This window comes from Halichoerus grypus, chromosome 5 (assembly GCF_964656455.1).
Source record: "Halichoerus grypus chromosome 5, mHalGry1.hap1.1, whole genome shotgun sequence".
NCBI classification, from domain to species: domain Eukaryota; kingdom Metazoa; phylum Chordata; class Mammalia; order Carnivora; family Phocidae; genus Halichoerus; species Halichoerus grypus.
This window is the reverse complement of record NC_135716.1, coordinates 92,889,184-92,909,154: the sequence shown is the minus strand read 5'-3', so window position 1 is coordinate 92,909,154 and position 19,971 is coordinate 92,889,184. Positions and strand designations below refer to the sequence as shown.

General features: G+C 41.0%; 1 protein-coding gene across 3 annotated transcripts in view; it reads right to left on the bottom strand.

Moving 5' to 3' along the window:
- The window catches only part of DENND2C (DENN domain containing 2C), a 79,775-nt gene extending 60,661 nt beyond the window's left edge, over positions 1–19,114 (bottom strand). For all 3 annotated transcript variants that reach the window (XM_036088501.2, XM_036088502.2, XM_078072572.1), the window contains exon 1: positions 19,009–19,114. The gene's annotated coding sequence lies outside the window, so the exon portion shown is untranslated. The remainder of the gene's footprint in view (positions 1–19,008) is intronic.
- Between the last annotated feature and the right edge of the window lie 857 nt (positions 19,115–19,971).

Below are 19,971 nucleotides of genomic sequence, written 5' to 3'. Positions count from 1 at the left end.
TGACCAAGAACTATTTTTTGAAAGGCGGGAAATACATGCCTACAGAGGTCATTTACATCTGCACAGTCCTTAGCCTTTCTCGAATGACAGGGAAACACAAAAGAAGCCTCAGGGAGCAGGGGAGATATGCACTAGAGGCAGAAGGAAAGAAGAATGGGATTTGGGAAAAGTGTTCCTCGGTTTAAATATCAAGGAGGCTGGCAATCACATTCATAGCTGTGCTTCTGTTGCAGCTAGACTTTAATCTAGTGTTCCAGCTAATCATCTAGTTTAAAGCAAGCTAGGTATGGTTAACTGTACATTGTACTATACCCAGAAATGTACCGGTCCTAAGAGGCTATATGGGCCCCTGGTAGAACAGGGCTTACATAAAGTAGAAGAACTAACTTCCCAAACCAGCATCTTATAAAAAATGCCAAGTCCTTAGGAGTGTGGAAGCAGGCTCTTCAGCTAACCTTACCCTTAGAACTTAGGAGATAATTCTGATTTCCAAAGAGTTACTCTGGAGCGCAGATCCCAAAATGAAGCTGGAAATTAGATTCACAGGCGCCAGGAGTGTTGTGTACACTAAATATCCTTACCTGATTCCTACATCAGGAGTCCGGGGGCCTAGCTCTCAGCAACTCTTGCCTTGTCCTAAATGTGCCCTTTATAGGGGCGCCCAGGCGGCTCAGTCGTTAAGCATCTGCCTTCGGCTCAGGTCATGATCCCAGGGTCCTGGGATCGGGCCTCGCATTGGGCTCCTGGCTCAGCGGGGAGCCTGCTTCTCCCTCTCCCACTCCCCCTGCTTGTGCTCTCTCTCTCACTGTGTCTCTCTCTGTCAAATAAATAAATAAAATCTTAAAAAAAAAAAAGTGCCCTTTATAAACCTTGAAATTTCTTTGGGATGCACCTTCAATTTTTGATGTGAAAGGTATAAAAATGTTTCACTCATGGATAAACCACAGACGTAGCAAAACAGAGATGTAGATGATAGAGGTAGCAAAACAGGGACTTACAATATTACTGTTCTGGCCAAGGAGGATGAGAATAGTTTGATTTGTACAGTGGGCACTCTGACAGTCAAAACTAGATGATGACTGTCTAGTTGATCCACAATATGACAACGCCATGTTCAAATCTCTAATATTTGCCCCACTTTGTCAAGCCATTTTATTGGTTTCTAGATCACTTCTTCCTGCTACTAGGTAGTGTTTGTGAAAAGAATGCGAACTAATTGGGCACCTGGGTGGCTCAGTCGTTAAGCGTCTGCCTTCGGCTCAGGTCATGATCCCAGGGTCCTGGGATCGAGCCCCGCATTGGGCTCCCTGCTCAGCAGGGAGCCTGCTTCTGCTTCTCCCTCTGTCTACCACTCTGCCTACTTGTGCTGTCAAATAAATAAATAAAACCTTAAAAAAAAAAAAAGAATGCAAACTAATTTTCTTACAGTAGAACCCCTGTTATAACATATTTGTTAATTAGTACACTGTTGAACCACATCCTTGGACTGAAACATAATACTAAATGAAAGGGTACTATAATGCAGTTACCCTATAATGTTTTACCAAATACATTTTGAAGACATTCAACTAAATTTCCCTAGAAAAATAAATTTTGAAAGATACTTTGGGAAAAAACCCACATGATATAATCCCTAAGTTTTATAAGATATCTTCCAAATCAGCTAATGATATGGTTTGTTATCCACACCACTGTTCCTGTCCCATAAAGAAGGCTGTAAGTTAACAGGAGAGTATTTGATGTCATGGAATAGCATAACTGAGGTCCAAACAGTCCTCTCTAAGTCAGTTCTTGTATTTCTCAACAGCAGAACTTAATTCCCACTACCTAAATATGTTCAGCAAATAAAAGGTAAAGAGAAAAAAATCCAGGTGGCACAGAAGAGGTCTGTTTGCATAGTAATGTGATATTTTAAATGATAATCATCATCATTTATTAAGTGCTCCTGGTGCCAAGCATTGTGCTTAGTACCTACAGACATTATTACATTTAATTCTCACAGCTCTGACAGATAGTTATTATTACCTCCCTTTTGTAGAGAAGGAAGCTGAGACTGAACTTGGTTAGTTACCCAGGTAACACAAACTTAGTTCCGCTTTACTCCAAAGCTTCTGCATTTAACCAGTATGCATTACTTGTTTGTGGGTAGACATAACAATAATAACAGCTAATATAACAGGATGTCAAATGCAACTTTTCCTGTCCTCTCGGGGTTTCAGCAGGGGCCTCAAAGGCCAAGATCAAAACAATAGGAATCAAATACTTCCACATTCTAAAGAGAAGTGCAAGGCTTATAAAGTGGGGCAGCCAAAACCAGCCCTGCTAACATCAGTTCATTACCTTTGTCACAACTATGTAAAAAGAATTATAATCAGTTAATTGTAAGGATTACAAGGGACAATATAAAGAACTTCTTTAAAGAAATTAGGGGTGTATGTTTCCTTTCCTCCTAAGGGAAAAAGAGGAGGTACTTCCTGCCTATCTCAAGCCAAGGGACTGGAAGCTCAAGATAATCACTCAAAGCGCTTAACTTGTACCAAGAATAGGAGAGACACAGGGACTAACCACTCCCGCCTGGGGGGATAAAAAGTGCTGGTTCATAGCTAAATTTTAAAAAGACTGTTTAGGTACAATAGTCAAATTAAATGTTTGAGCAGAAGAGGAAGTTTTAGGAAATGCCACAATGTGGAAACTTATATATAAAAGTAACTCGAATTACATGAAACTTCACAATTTCATTAAATTAATGCAATGTTAGTAATTGCCCATATACGTAAATGAAGTTTATTTTAATTTTTTTCATCTAATTATCCTTTTTAAAACCTCCTCTGTAGTAAGAAATAACTGTCCCAAATTAGAACTTTTAAACTTTACAAATAGCTTCAAAATAACTTTAAAGTAACATTGTTTTTATTTTTATTTATTTTTTAAGATTTTATTTATTTGAGATAGAGAGCGCGAGCACGCACACAAGGGAGAGAGAGAGAACGTGAGCATGGAGGGGGGAGGCTCAGGTTCAGAGAGAGAGGGAGAAGCAGGCTCAGGACCCAGGGATCATGACCTGAGCCGAAGGCAGACGCTTAACCAACTGAGCCACCCAGGTGGCTTTTAAATAGTTTTTAAATCACAAACTCAAACTTGGCTAAGCTCTTCTTAGCAGCAAAATTCTTACTTCCTATCGTGTTCAAAGGTTGAAAAAAATTCTAGAAAGTAAAAAGAAAAAAAATTTTTCTAAGTTTTAAATATCATAAACTACTACTACTACTTTCTGGAAATTTTGAAAAATAGAGAAAATGAGGGGAAAACACCTCTAAGCCTACCATCTCCAGCATAATCACTGGTATATTTTGGTATATTTCCTCCCTGCCTTTTTTCATAAGCATATTTTTATATAATAGCAATTATAGTATATATGTAATCACATCCTGCTTTTTTTAGTGTTATGTAAAAAAAAAATGCACTTTTGAAGGATTTAAAACTATAGACATAACAAGCGCTCCTAAAAACATACATTCATATCCACTGAACGTAACTTTCAATCTTATTCTAAAGCCAAAAAGCCAGAAGGCCGATTTCTCAAGTTTTCAAATCCCCAAATTATACATTCAACGGATATTTTCTCTTGCTTGACAATATAAAAACAACAGAAAGTAAAACTGCACTCACATAGTTATTAAACATGTCTCCTATTCCTCAAATGACCATTTAAACACATGAAGTATTAGATCTGTAATATATTGACCTTCAGGCCCAACAATTATCACTTAGAAGCGTCAAAGTTAGCACCTCTCCCCTCCTCTTTCCTGAACAATCCAGCCCTAAAGCCATTAGGTGGAACAGAGTAAGGCAGGCATCCATGCCTGATGCTCAGGAGCCACAAGAGACCAGAGCAGGGGAGCAGAGCACCAGAGCTTGAGGCGACAGGACAGCACCTGGGTAGGAGGGCAGCTAGTGTGGCCTGGAGGGCCTGAACAAAGTCAAGAGGGCAGGCCCTACAGAGGTGCAGCCCAGCACAGGATGTAAGGGGCTGAGCAAAATGAGGGGGTAGCCAACCTGACGGGTGGTCTGGGTGGATCGTCAGAACTAGGGCGGGGTGAGGAGCTGGGGCAAACTGGCACAGAATACTGACTAGTGAAACTCAGGCTGAATTTCAGCCTGTCAGCTGGATGCCAATGTGTAACAGACGAGCTACTCAAACAGAACACCTTGACTGACTACAGGTTTCCCCCCATCTGAAAGTAGAGCATTTCTAGGAAACCTTTCATAACCCAAACTGGTGTAAAGCAAAGAAGCTATTACCATTAATGACATGGAAAATTGTCTGAGCTTTCCCAGATCCCCAAAAATAACCTCTCTGAGGCTTTTCTGATACCTTAGTACACATCTTGCTAATGGATGCACAAAATAAACTGAGCTAAAGCACAGATGCTCACAGATGCAAATCAAAGCTATGGTGGCTGGATGCTGAGACACTCACTAAGTGTAGGTCCAGGGCAAGGGAGCTCCGCAGAGACACTCTAGCTGTGTGTGTGGGGGTGGGGGGGGGGGTGGCAAGGGGGCGTGCAGGGGGTGGGAGGAGCTGCATATATAACAGCTTAATTTGATGCAAAACAAATGCTGAACGCTATTTTCACTTTTTGCCTTTCTTTGTAAAAGTGAACGTCCCCTTCAGATTTCTTTCAGTTAGCAAAAACAGGTACTAACGTAGATTGCCCATAAAAGCGAAGCAGCCTAATGTGAACTTTCGAAAAATGGGGGATACCTGGACCATGCAAATATTAAAAAGAATGAGGTAGAGAGCTATGTGCAGATACGGAAAAATGTCCAAAATAAAAGCAGGGAAAACAATTTCTCTAGTATGATTCCATCTCTATATAGACTTTTAACAGAATTTTAGATTCTTATGCATATACATATAAGACATACCCATACACACACACACACCCCCACACCCCTTGCCATGATGTGAATTGGATATTAACCACAACTGAGTCCTCCTCTGTTCAGCCTCCTTCTCTGAAATGGACTGGATGGACGAGGCCTCTTCTCTTCCCCAAAGTGGACGAAGGGGGTGGTTAGAAAGTGATCATCTTATGATCATTTGGACTTTCTCAGTTCAGTATATGGTTGGTTCTGTCAGTAAAAGTTTCATTATCTTCACTTTGATACTTTTTATACAATCAGACCATACTTGGGCGCCTGGGTGGCTCAGATGGTTAAGTACCTGCCTTCCGCTCAGGTCATGATCCCGGGGTCCTGGGATCGAGTCCCACATTGGGCTCCCTGCTCAGCGGGGAGCCTGCTTCTCCCTCTGCCTCTCTCTCTGTCTCTTATGAATAAATAAATAAAATCTTTAAAAAAAAAAACAAAAAACAATCAGACCATACTTTAAGAAATTTTTTTATTGTCTTTGTAATAACATGACTCAATGTTTTAAAAGAGTAAATTTCATGGACACTGCTTATTGGATTGTGGTGGATAAGCAAGAAATCATCAATGATGGGACCAGTGAGAAGGCCCTGGAGCAAGTTTTTTCACTCTTTATTTTATAACTTTTTACAATGCTTGAACCTTTTTTTCTTTTAACCAGGATTATATATTTTTCTTGTTTTTTTAATGTTAAAACAGGATCTATCTGGGTGGTAGAAAGATGGATCTTTTAAGTTGTATTCTTTATATTTTTCTATATTAAATAAAATACTAATGTTTTTTTAAAAAAATGAACACACATGATATTGCAGAAATATCACTCCCAATAATTTTTTTTTTTTTAAAGATTTTATTTATTTATTTGAGAGAGAGAGAATGAGAGAGAGAGAACACTTGAGAGGGGATAGGGTCAGAGGACGAAGCAGACTCCCTGCCGAGCAGGGAGCCCGATGCGGGACTCGATCCAGGGACTCCAGGATCATGACCTGAGCCGAAGGCAGTCGCTTAACCAACTGAGCCACCCAGGCGCCCCATATCACTCCCAATAATTTATCCTAGGGAAGTAGCTGGATAAATTCACAAATATGTATACAAGAGTAGGCTTTTTAATTTTTTTACGGTTTTCCGTTTTTTTTTTGGTAATCTCTACACCCAATGTGGGGCTTGAACTCACGACCCCGAGAACAAGAGTCAGATGCTCTTCCGACTGAGCCTGCTAGGCGCCCCAAGAGTAGATTTAGATTACTGTAAAATTGAAAATAAATTTCCAATAGGGAACTATCATTAAATGTATAGTATTATGGTAAATCCATATACTGAAATACTATTAAGTTATACCATGTTCAAAATCTATTAAGAAAAAGAAAAATGTTATAAGAGACTGTGCAGTTTAAGTTAATTCAAAAATCTAGATGAATAAATAAAGTTTAAAAGTAAATATAATATATACTGAAACATTAACAGTGCTTATCTCTAAGTAATAGAACTATGGTTGAGTTTTCTTTTAGTTAATCTGTATTTTCTAATTTTTATTTTTATTATTTTATTTTAAAGATTTTATTTATTTGACAGAGAGAGAAAGAGAGAGCACAAGCAGGAGGAGTGGCAGGCAGAGGGAGAAGCAGACTCCCCGCTGAGCAAGGAGCCTGACACAGGACTTGATCCCAGGACCCTGGGATCATGACCCAAGCCGAAGGCAGAAGCCTAACCAACTGAGCCACCCAAGCACCCCTGTATTTTCTAATTTTTAAAAATAAATATAAATCACTTGTATAGCATTTGTTATCAAAAAATGTAACTTACTTTTTAGAAGATTCATCAAATATGTCTTGAGCATCCACTTCATATAGGGCATTTGGGAATTAAAATAGCAGTAACAGTAGCTGAGCTTTATTAAGTAACTATTATGTGTCAATCACTTCAGTCACTTTATCTCAATTAATTTTCAGAGCACCTCTCTGGGGTAGTAGATCAGTTAAGATTAAGTTTGGGTACAGATTACTTAAAAACTGAAAATAGGGCGCCTGGGTGGCTCAGTCGTTAAGCATCTGCCTTCGGCTCGGGTCATGATCCCAGGGTCCTGGGATCGAGTCCCACATCGGGCTCCCTGCTCGGCAGGAAGCCTGCTTCTCCCTCTCCCACTCCCCCTGCTTGTGTTCCTGCTCTCGCTATCTCTCTCTCTGTCAAATAAATAAATAAAATCTTTAAAAAAAAAAAAACTGAAAATAGCAGTGGCTTAACCAATATTTGTTAAACAAAGAGATGTCTGTTTCTCTGCCACTTAAATTAAGAGAGAAAAGGCAGCCCAAGGTGCCCCCAGGTCCTCAGGCTCCAGTGTTTCTGCTATGCCATCCTCAACACATAAATTCTATCTTCACGATCACTTCATGGTTCAAACTAACTGTTGGAGCTCCAGTTATTACAACCGCATTCCAGGAAATAGAAAGGAAAAACGGCAGCTCTATTAAAGCAGCATTCCTCGAAGTCCCATATAACACTTTTGCTTATTGCTCACTGACCAGGATTTAAGTTACAAGTACTAGATGAATGGAGGCTGGGAAATATAACCATTCATCTTTTTATCCTGCAATGTGCCCAGCTAAAAAATTGAGTTCTGTTTCTTTGGAGCATGGATATTAGAGTAGGCAGAAAAATCTCTGCTTCAGGCAGGTTATTTTTGTCCTCATCTGCAGACAGAAAACAGAGGTGCAGAGTCACATGGTTGAGTGTCAGAGACTGCCACCAGTCTATGTACCTTTCACTCCATATTATGTCCCATTAGAAAATCAATACTTGAAAATAAAATACAAACACACTCACAGGAAATTTATATATAATTGTAGGCAGTTTATTATTAAATGAGATTTGATAGATGAGAAAGCATCTACCAAAAGAACAGAACTAAGAGGCATGCCTGACAAATAGAAAAACAGTAACAAGTGTTTCTCTTGCGTTTTTAAGTAATCTCTTTGCCCACTGTGGGACTTGAACTCACAATCCTGAGACCAAGATACCCATGCTCTACTGACTAGGCACCCCAATAAATATTTCTGAAGCACTTATTTTGTGCCAAGAGTTTTCAAAGATCTGTAATTTTTTTTAGTGTAACATATATAAAGCACATAAAGCCCACTAATACTAGGTGTACAGCTCAAAGAACTTCTACAGATGAACCCACTTGTGTAACCACCACCCAGCATATCTCAGGTTCCCTCATGTCCCTTTCCAGTCAGTAACCATCCCCCAGAGGGAATCACCAATCTGACTCTTCTATCCATGGATTAGTTTTGCCTTTTATTTTATTTTATTTATTTGAGTGAGCGAATGAGAGAGGGAGAGCATGGGCTGGGGGCGGGGCAGGGAGAGGGAGAAGCAGACTCTACACTGAGCAGGGAGCCTGATGCGGGGCTCAAACCTAGGACCCTGGGACCATGACCCGAGCTGAAGGCAGACGCTTAATGACTGAGCCACCCAGGAGCCCCAGTTTTGCCTTTTCTTGAATTTCATTTAGACATAAATCATACAGTAGTAGTATTCTGTATATGGTTTCCTTCATGCAAAATCATGTCTGTATGATTCATTCATGTTGTTGTATACAGCAGTAGCTTTCCCCCCTTTTCATTGCCGAGTATTATTCCATCTAACGGAAACCCTAGCATTTATTCATCTATTCTCCTTTTGATAGACACGCTCATTTGTTCCAGGTTTTGACAATTATGAGGAAAGCTCTTAGAAGCATTCTTCTATATGTCTTTAAGACACATAATCACTTATTTCTCTTGGGTATTATCTTGGAGTAGAATTGCTGGGTTATAGGATAGACATATGCTTCACTTTGAGACACTGCCAAAGACTTTTCAAAAAGAGTGTACCACTTTACCCTCTCCCCAGCAGTCTATGAGTTCTAGTCGCTCCTCAGTCTCACAGCCCTTACACTGTTAGTTTTCTCCATTTTAGCCATTCTGTTATGCCGTGGCATCTTGCTGTGGTTTCCACGTAAACTTCACAAACTCATTTATTTCTTACCATACCAAGCCACACATCCTTTATCACCATAGAACCATACTTTATTTTTTTTTTTAAGATTTTATTTATTTATTTGACAGAGAGACACAGTGAGAGAGGGAACACAAGCGGCGGGAGCGGGGAAGTGGCAGAGGGAGAAGCAGGCTTCCCGCAGAGCAGGGAGCCTGATGCCGATGCCGGGGCTTGATCCCAGGACCCCGGGATCATGACCTGAGCCGAAGACAGACGCTTAATGACTGAGCCACCCAGGCGCCCCCATACATTTTTTAAAATGACTTTTATAGATCATCATGCTCTGTTGGAATTAAGCATTATAAATTCCAAAAACATTACTAATCCAAAACAGGTCAGTTTGAAGACATTCTAGATCAGTCCTTTTCTAACACAGATGGTAATTTCAGTCATAAATGTAGATAAAAGATGGGAGAAAATGCCAGGAGTGTGTGGAATTATGGAAGCCAAAGGAAGAGAATCCTTCAAACAGAAAAGAATGGTCAACAGATACACGATCAAAAGGTCAAATAAGGTAGGGATGCCTGGTGGCTCACCCGGTTGAGCATCTGACTCTCGGTTTCAGCTCAGGTCATGATCTCGGAGTCCTAGGATTAAGCCCCTGTATCAGGCTCCGTGCTCGGCAGGGAGTCTGCTTAAGGATTTTCTCTCTCTCTCCTTTTCCCTCTGCACTACCCGCACCCCCTCACACTTGTGCACCTCTCTCCTTCTCTCTGAGATAAATAAATAAAACAAGTTTTTAAAAAAAGTTTAAAAAGAAAAGGTGAAATCAGGGAAAGACTTGAGTGTCTATTAGTCATTAGGACCTGGGCAAGAGCAGGTTCAGTGGCATGGAGGAAGCTAAAGGGAGGTCACAGTGAACTGAGAACTGAATTGGCAAAAAAGAATGGAAACAGCAACCGGAGACAATCCTGTCAAGGAGTTTACCCAGGTAGGCAAGTGGACAACAGAGTAGTAGCTAACCAGGAACACAGGGTTCAGGAAAGCTTTTTTTTTTTTTTTTTTTGATAGAAAAGAATTAAGCTTGTTTAAACACTGGTGGAAAGAAGTCAGTAGAGAAGAAACAAAGGTCTAAGAGCAAACCCCAAAAGGGAGAGAGGGTGCAGCACCCAACTGGAGCTGCGAGGGTTAGCATTTGACAGGAAGAGGGACAGCTCTCCCACTGGAAAGAAGGGAATGAGGAAAGAAAGGTAAGGATGCAGGTATATTTGTAGAAGGTGGAAGGGCCGTGCACTGATGAACTTTCCCCTCTGATGACTGCTATTTTCCCTTTGAAATAACAGGTGAGATTATCTGCTGAGAGTAAAGGGAGAGAGGGAAAAACCCAGGGTAGAGAAGGTTTAAGATAGGCGTGGTGTAGAAAAAAGAAGCAAGAATCTACAGGTTCCCTAAGCAGAGAGTTTTCAAAAAGCAGGGTTAGGAACTAAACTTTTGAGAACATGAAACATGATTAGAAACTGTAAATGAGCAGAAATGACAAACCCAGGGCAAAAGACTAGTGAGAGCTGACAGGATCAGGATAATGTGGACCACAGGTTATCATGGGAGGAAAATGTCCTAAAAAGAAAAGGAAGAGGCACATCAGTGTCTTATAAGTAAGGAGACTAAAGACTGAGAAAGGTCCTTCTTTTTTATGAGAGGGCATTAATGAATGGTGTCAAAAGGACAGTAAGGGCAGATAATAGCTAGCTAAAGCTAAGGAAGGCAATCAGTGAGCAAATAGAGCAACGATGAATACAACATCTACTGTAAAGTCAGTGAGAAGAATAAAAACAAAAAGGGCAAGCAATTAAAACAAAACAATGTTTTAAAGCTGGGGAAAAACCTATACATTTTAAAAAATTGCAGCCAAAAAAAATGAAGGATAAATACTTGGACGAGGGTTTGGGGAAAGCTAAGTCTCATGGAAGAAAGAGGCTTAGAAGTGGGAGAAAGACGAGAAGGTGTGTATAGTATAATGAAGACTCAGACCAAGTCAGGTAAACTTTCTCATACCACGTCAATGAAGCCTGCTCATGGTGTACCAGGCCTTAATCTATGAAAAGAAAATGCCTGGCTATTTTAGAGAAAAGGCCTGGCTGCTTGAGGTTAAAATCTTTAAGAGCTACTCAACAAGGTGGATAGTTTATAGATTTATGGTTGGATATCTGATTGAAGTTTGATAGCATGATTCACACAGGGTCTGGCCTACGTCATTCTTCATCTCCTTCCTAAAGCTGGGCACAAGAGTGAACAAAATAAGCTGGGGCCAAAGACAGGAAAACTAGTGATTCTCTCCACTCAGGGGAATGCCTTGCTTCTTGGTGTGCATAATGGAAGATCAGTGGAGCCAAGCAACCTGGTAATATGATGAGGACAAAACCGAAGTCTCAGGCACTGGGTGAAGGAGAGGCCTGTCTGTGGGGAGAAAGTGGGCTTTAGGGAATCAATAAACACAAGGAAAGTAGGAACACGTAATATCCACAGGGAGAGCGGGAGATCATAATTTTTCTGGGGAGGAATGGAAAACCAAAGAGGATCATCTAAGGGCATTAACAGCAGAAGTGTATGTTGGTCTGGTTTTATAGAATATGCACACACCATCCCTAAGATTCTTGAGCCTGCTTAGTGAGAGAGGACTGCCTATTGAGTCAAGTCCTTCCTCTTGCACTCAGGCCAGTGTTTCATGAACTGTCCTAACCAAACCCCTGGAAAGAAATACATTTGTTGTCACACACACACACACACACACACACACACACACCCCTGAAACAGAAGGTGCACAAAATATTTACCCTTACTACATATGATAAAGTAAAACATAAAGTTAATATCAAATATTATGTTCCCATGATGCAAATACATTTAAAATTCCAAAATAAATAATATTAAAATTAGAAAAGATTCAGTGTAATGCAACGGGTGACCTTCCCTGTTCATAAATTAATTCCAGTCTGGAAAACACAAAGACAATGTTATATACTTATCAGGTTTACTATAGAGTCTTTTATTCTTTTGCTTTAAATTGGGTCAGGGTTGAAAATCCTAGTTGAAACATAATGTTCCTCTTTTGTTCCGTGTTACCCTTTACAGTGGAAGTAGGGACCAGGGAAAAGGGAGTTTGCAGTAAACACTGTTGCAGAGCAGGCTGGTACTTCCTCCCAGCAGGTCCTATTACCACAGGCTTTAATAGACTCTTATATAGTCAGAGTATCAAAGAATACAGATAATTATTTAAATATAAAATTATGCTTCATATTGCTAAGTAACCAATTCAAACATATCCTAGATAGCTGGAGATTCTTGTTTTTTTCACTCCAGTGGAAAAAAGAAAGAGAAAAAAAAGTACATCTCTTTTAAGTTGCTGCAAGAATAACACACACAAACCAGTCTGTCCTAAATTTTAAAATCCACACAGAAAAAAATCCACACATATGCCATTTCTATGAATTTAAACTTTGAAGGAAAACTAATAATTTTCCTCCATGTCCTCTGTTGTAAACATTTATCATGCTATAAAAACCCTGAAAGTCAGAAATCTTACTTAAAAAAAATAGAGCATAAATAATAACCTTTAACTAATATAAATGGCTTAATATTGCCCAAACTGAATGCTAAAAAGTCTGTTTTCAGGCTGCTACCCAGGAATCTAAAACTTATAAGGAAAAAAATATTGAATTTCCTTCTCAAAAATAGGGGGTGCAGAAAAACATCTGGAATAGCTAGATGTGAAAAAGTCCTTTAAATTTCCTTCTCTTGTATTACCATCATTTACTTAATCCTTCAATCTTACAACCTCCTATAATGCCCATGAAGTGAAGAAAAACTTCATGTTTTCCTTTCCTTAGGATAAAAATTACTCATTTAAGTTAGAGAGGAAAAAGACAAAAAAGATTCCATCCTGTCTAACCCTCTGGGAACCAGTGCAGGACACTCCTTTAAGTTTTGGTCTTTTATTTCACCCAGTTTTCAATATCCCCACTTTCACTGAGGCAAACAGATCACTGTTTTACTGGTTTAGTAAGGAGCACTGAATACTGAAAAATATTTCAAACATATTTTTGATCCTGACATTGTACAAGTTAGTCTATTTCTCTGTGTCTCAGGTTCCAAAACAATAAAGGGAATATTTTCCACCTACTCTATATGAAAAATAGAGGATGAATTTAAAATTTTCATATGTTTCCAGCAGGAGGTGCGACTTTGAAGAACTCTTATTTTTACTTTTATTTAAATTCAATTAGCCAACATACAGTACATCATTAGTCTCAGATGTAGTGAAGAATTTTTTTTTTAAAACTAAACATAAATCTTTTTTTTTTTTAAAGATTTTATTTATTTGACAGAGAGACACAGCGAGAGAGGGAACACAAGCAGGGGGATTGGGAGAGGGAGAAGCTGGCTTCCCACGGAGCAGGGAGCCCAATGCGGGGCTCGATCCCAGGACCCTGGATCATGACCCGAGCCGAAGGCAGACGCTTAACGACTGAGCCACCCAGGCACCCCTGGTTTTTATTTTTAAATGGTTGAAAAAATAATCAAAAAACTATAATATTCTGTGACATGTGAAAATTATATGACATTCAAATTTCAGTGTCCATAAATAAACTCTAATTGGAACACAGCCCATGCTCTTTCACTGAAGTATCGTCCATGGCTCTTTTCAGCAGGCTTGAGTACTGACAGAGATGTATGGCCCACAAAGTCTAAAATATTTACTGTCTAGCCCTTTACAGAAAAAGTTTGCCACTCCCTGCCTTAAGAGACCATACATTTATTTGAATGATATTACAAATTAGGAAAATATTCTTGAAAGTCCATTTTTGAAAATGCTTTCAAAGCCATGACACATTCTTTTGAGTCTCCTCAGTGGTGGCAAACCTTCATTCTTTAATTATGAGTATGAATTCTGGAGATGGTTAAGCCACCTGGAGCCAAAGTTGAGTAAGACTGGTTATCAAGATGAATCAACCAACAAATATGTATTAATAATTTATATTTATGGGCGCCTGGTTGGCTCAGTCGTTAAGCGTCTGCCTTCGGCTCAGGTCATGATCTCGGGGTCCTGGGCTCGAGTCCCACATCGGGCTCCCTGCTCCGCGGGAGGCCTGCTTCTCCCTCTCCCACTCCCCCTGCTTGTGTTCCCTCTCTCACTGTGTCTCTCTCTGTCAAATACATAAATAAAATCTTTATTATTATTTTTTAAAGATTTTATTTATCCACTTGACAGAGAGAGAGAGGGAACACAAGCAGGGGGAGCAGCAGAGGGAGAGGGAGAAGGAGAAGCAGGCTTCCCGCAGAGCAAGGAGCCCGATGTGGGGCTCGATCCCAGGACCCCGGGATCATGACCTGAGCCGAAGGCAGACGCTTAACCGACTGAGCCACCCAGGCGCCCCATAAATAAAATCTTTAAAAAAAATAATAATAATAATTTATATTTACCGGAAGCAAAGATCTCTTCTGGAAAAGAGCACTATCTCAGACTTCCAATCACATGAGAGTATAGTCATATGTTTTCATAGCTTTGATTCAAGATAAATAGGCTATCTATGCATGGAAATAGAAAGTGGGGGGGGCACCTGGTGGCTCAGTCAGTTAAGCGTCGGACTTGATCTCAGCGTTGTTGAGTCCAAAAAAAAAAAAAAGGAAAAAAAGAAAGTACAGAGGAGGAAAAATAATTCCGTAATAAAACTAGAAGATCTTCTTTCTTGTGTGGCTGTGAATATGCTGTAAAGTCTTTTTTTTTTTTTTTTTTTACAAAGAGGAACTCCAATAATACTTCAGGCAATATGTTTTTGGAATAAATGAGTGACTCCCAAATAAAATTTTATTTTATTTTTAATTTAGTTTTATATTTTATTTTGAAGTAATCTCTACACCCAACATGGGGCCCGAACTCCTAACCCCAAGATTAAGAAGAGTTGCATGTTCCACGAACTGAACCAGCAAGGCACCCCCCCCCCCAATAAAATTTTAAAAGAACAGGATTCACTGGATTGTAAAAGTTGCTTAACCTTCAATTAAAACCCATCTTATTGATTTATAATTACAAGTTATAAGACAAAATTAGCATCAATCAATCAGTAATCCCTTCCACTCATACAAAGCAAACCATTTATCCCTGGCCCTCTTCTCTTCTAGTTCCATATGCTCTCCCTGAGCAATTTCATCTGCTTTTATGGCTTCAATTACCACTTATTCGCTAACTCTGAAATCTCAATCACCAATCTCAGTCTCCCTCCTGGGCTCTGGATCCTCCCCTGACATCTCTACCTTAAGTGTCCAGACACTTCAAACTCAAGATGTTCAAAACTGAAACAATGCTCTTCCTCCCACATTAAAAAAGTAAAACAAGTTCCTCTATCCACAGTTTCCTGAGCTAAGAAACGAAGTCACTTACTTTTCTGTTCACCTTCAAAGCCAATCACTTTTTAAGCCCTATAAATTCTACATCTTCATCAACCTGTCCTCTCCTCTTCACCTCTATTCCGATTTTCCCACTCCAGGCCCTTATCCTCTCTTATCTGGACTATTTCAATACCATTAGCTTTCTAACTTATCTCTCTCCCTTTTGCCTCTCTCCATCCAATCCAGCCTCCTTCCCGTACCACCGCTTTATCTGTCTTCATTACCTAAAATCCTTCACTGGCTCTCCATTATCTTTAGAATCAAGTCCAAAGTTCCTAGCATGATACATAAGCTCTTCAATGTGTGGCCCCAGCCGACTTCTTTTTCTCTTTCTGAGTCATAACTTTGTACTTAGCTATATCCATATGTTGTTTTATAACACATCCTGTATTTCAAAGTATTAAAACTACCTTTAACACCACATTCTATAGTGAACAATTTTGCCAAATGAGAGGCACTGAAACCCCATGCTTACCTCATTTCTAGCAATTTCAGTGATCCTAACCTGTTTAGCAATCAAGCTCAGCAATTTTCTTTTTCCAGTTTATTTCCAAGCACCATCCCCTTTAGCCCAACCTCTGATCTCCATATGCTCTGACCTTTATTTTTTCTAAATAGACTTTAAGATTTTTAAAAATTTATTTATTTATTTATTTATTTATTTATTTATCTGAGAGAGAGAGCGCCCTCACGAGCAGCGGGGAGGACGAGCAGAGGGAGAGGGAGAAGCACACTCCCCGCTGAGCAGGGAGCCCAACACGGGACTGGATCCCAGAACTCTGGGATCATGACCTGAGCCAAAGGCAGATGCTTCACCAACTGAGCCACCTAGGTGCCCACACTCTGGTCTTTCGTCAATAAACTACAACATATTCCTCACAAATACCATATACTTTCACATAATATTCCTGTTTTCATCCACATCTTCTATTCCCTTCCCCAACTCAGTTAACTCCTATTCATCCTTCAAAGTCAAATTCAAATATGGTATCTTCTCTCTAATCTTCCTCCTTATCATATGTAGAATTATTTTCCCTCATCATTGTACCCACTAAATTCTATCTCTATCTCTGTTATAACTCTTATCACACTGAAATTGTAGGGATTTATTTACATATCTGGTTATAAGTTTCTTGAAGGCAGGGAAGCATTTGCTTTTCTTGAATCTAACATTTAACTTATGGTCTGAGAACAGACATTTTAAACTTCTTATTGAAAAATAATCACCTCTTCTATTATTAAGATAATGCCATAATTGTAGTAACTGAGTGACTGTGAGTTTAGAAACAAAAAGAATCCCGTCATTCACCAGGGGGAGAAAATGCTCTTATATACAAAGTATAATTAAATTGTAGCTTGGACAAACCTCCATCCACATCTTGCAATACCAGTTTCTTTCTCTCCATGTCTCTTTCTTTCCTTTTTTTTTGAAGAAGTTCTTTACAGAACTCTCTTTTAAACATACATTGGATTTTATTGGTATTCCACTCACAGAATTTGAAACTCACTACAATGCACAAGTTAGGATTAGGACTTTCGGAGTCTGTCTGGTCTGAATGTTAGCTTTGCTGCCTAGGCTGTTTGATAGGGGGTTACTCAACCTCTATGTCTCTCAATGAGGACACTGAAACAACGACACCCCCTCATGGTGCTGTTGTAAGGATTAAATAAGCTAATGCATGTAAAGAATTTAGAACACTGTCTGGCTCAAAATAGGTCTCAATAAATGCTGACATTGATGTTATCATCAGTTTTAAAAACAGCTTTCTTGCTACTTATTTTAGCCCACTTGGTAGAGTGTTAACCTTCCAGAAGGAAGGAATTGTGTTCTGCTCATACATGAATACAATGAAAGTGCTAAAACTGTGCCTTGTAATATAATAGGTGCTCAATAAATACTGTGACTATAAGGCTTCAGACCTCCAAGATGAACAAATTATAAATTACAGGAAAATTTATATATGGAGTACATATTTAAAATGATGTTTTAAGTAGTTTCAAAACACCCGTCTTCCACTGAACTGCTGAAACGCTAAAGCTTTTAAAGCAACACAAAAAGTATATTCACTAGGATCTTTCCTTCTACTCCATTTGATTTGCTCTTAGTATCCAGTGGCCTAAAATTCTTGTCTATAATACAAGACAGATCATTTAACATACAATTTCCATGTTTAGAAAACTCTTGTCACATCAAAAAAACTAACATTCTTCCTTTATATCTGCATTTTAAAAAATCTATTGCCACAGTCAACATAAAAAAAAAAAAACAAAAACCCTAATGAAAGGCCAAGAGACACAATTACTACATTTCCTGGTTTCTGCCTGGGAAATTACTTCAGAACACGCCTACAAGTATCCCCAGTAAAAGTCTGCTGGTTACAAACTGCTATTCCCTTTTTTATTTCCATTCTCCCCCTAAGACCTCTCATACATTCACATACCCATAGAAAAGAATGCAGATGTCTATAATAAAGGCTGTACAAAAAAATACAGCTACATATTAATTTTGTTTTGAAGGACTAAAATCTTACAAAAGCCTATGAAAGTCTTGATCTGAAGCAATACTCCCAGGTAACTTAAACTATAACTATTTACTTAAAGCAAAAAAGTAGATTATTTGATTGGTCCTGAACTTCATGATAAGTAATTCAGTAACAATGTGTAGATAATATGTGCTATTCTAGAAAAATTCATTGATCATTAAAAATGGACCACATTTCAAACAATGGTGATTTTGTGGGGGGAAAAAAAGAGAGCTTAAACTATTTACTCAGTAAACAGAGATTTAAGACTTTATCTAAAACACTGGGGGTGAATCAGTAGCTTCAGGGTAAAGGTTTACAGAGTACCTACTATGTGCCTGGCATTTAGCAATTGCTTTACAGAATAAGCTTGCAGCTGGTGCACAAATTACCATACCTAACATTTACAGACTACTCTCACTCATCTCCTTTGACCCTCAGAATACCCCTAGGCGCGAACATCCCAGATTTACAGCTAAGGAAAACAGAGGCCCAGAAAAGTCGATTTGACCGAGGTATCACATCTGTTCTGTGGGTCCTGGCCGAAACTCCAGCCCTTGACTCATCATCTAATCATCATCTGCTATACTAGTTACTCAAAAGTTCTTAGATGTTCCATTGTCCGATTTTAACATCAAAATCCTACTGGACGACTTTCAATGTTGTGCTTGTCAGATTCTGTTAAGAATCAAAACACACAAAAGGCAAGAATGTTTAAAAGTCCATCGTCTGAAAAAAAAAAAAAAGTCCATCGTCTGAGCCTGTCGGCGTTCAAGCTCCCCCGCCAACCCCGGCAGGCGACAGCCCCGCGTTTCCATCGGGACGGGGCGCTCCCTCTCCCTGCCCTAGGACTGCCGAGCGCCGAACGCCCCCGGTCCCCGAGGTGAGCGGCGGGGACATGGCCCGCCGGGCTCCGCCACAGCCGCCGCGGCCCACGAGCGGGGCTCCCAAGGCCCGTCGTCGCGGGGCGCGGGGTCCGACACTCGCGCGTCCCTCGGGGCCGGGGCCGACACCTCCGCCGGCCCGCTCTCGCACTGCCAGTCCGGCTCCCGACGCCCAGCGTCTGACATCCACCGCCGCGAGCGACCGAGGCCCCCGCCTCAGAGCCCGCCCCAGGTCGCCCCGCGCCTACCTGCCCTCGATCTCCACGCCGCCCCCGCGGCCAGGCTGCGAAGCTCTCCTCCTCTCGGCGGAGGCACCAGGACTCCGCGCTCCCGCTCGGGGTTGGCTCCGTCCGGTCCCCGCAGGCCCCGCGAAGACCCCGCCCCGCCAGGCCGCGGCCCCACCCCGCCCGGGAATGCCCGGTTCTTATTGGCTCCTCTTCCCACTCCTCACGCTATGGCCCGCCCCCGGCCCCGCCCGAAAACCGTCGAAAGGAGAACCGCCCCCGTTCGAGTCCGCCTCTGGGCCAGAACCTTGTCCCGGACCCTGATCCCCCGGACGCCGGCCAAGGCCTCTAGCCAAAGCTCCATTGCAGTCGGCGTGCCTGCGGTCCTACTGGCCCTACGGCGATGGACCTGAACTTTACATGAAGGTTGACTCTTCACAGCCACCTAGTTTAGTCGAGGAATCCAAATGGCACCTCACTCAAGGAAACCATAAAATTCTCTCTTGCCACTGCAATTGCAGTCCAGTGCCAACTTGAAACGTAGACAGATGCAAATAACGCTCCGAACACCTGAGGTTTGAAGTCCCAGAGCAGGGTGTCTTTGATACTCCCAGTGCTGAGGTCGGCCCCCACGCCCTGTTGTGACACACCTGCCTGAGCACTACGCCTGCAACACGCTCGTACTCGGGTATGGGCATGGCGCTGTGCCTACTGCGAGCGGCAGCCCAGTTTCACTAAGGCTGCCAGTCGGGATGAGTTGAGCCTGTTTCCCAGGCACTGGCTAACCGCCCCACCCCACCTCGTCCCGCCCCATTCCACCCCACCCCACCCCACCCAACCCCACCAGAGCCTCTTGGGTCTGATGACCAAAATCCTCCCACATCTGTTCACAGAGAGGTACCAAAATAGAAGACTGCCAGAGAGAGAGGTGTTTGGTTACACATCACAGATGACTGTCACAAGCCAATTTAGCCAAAGCAGTAAAAG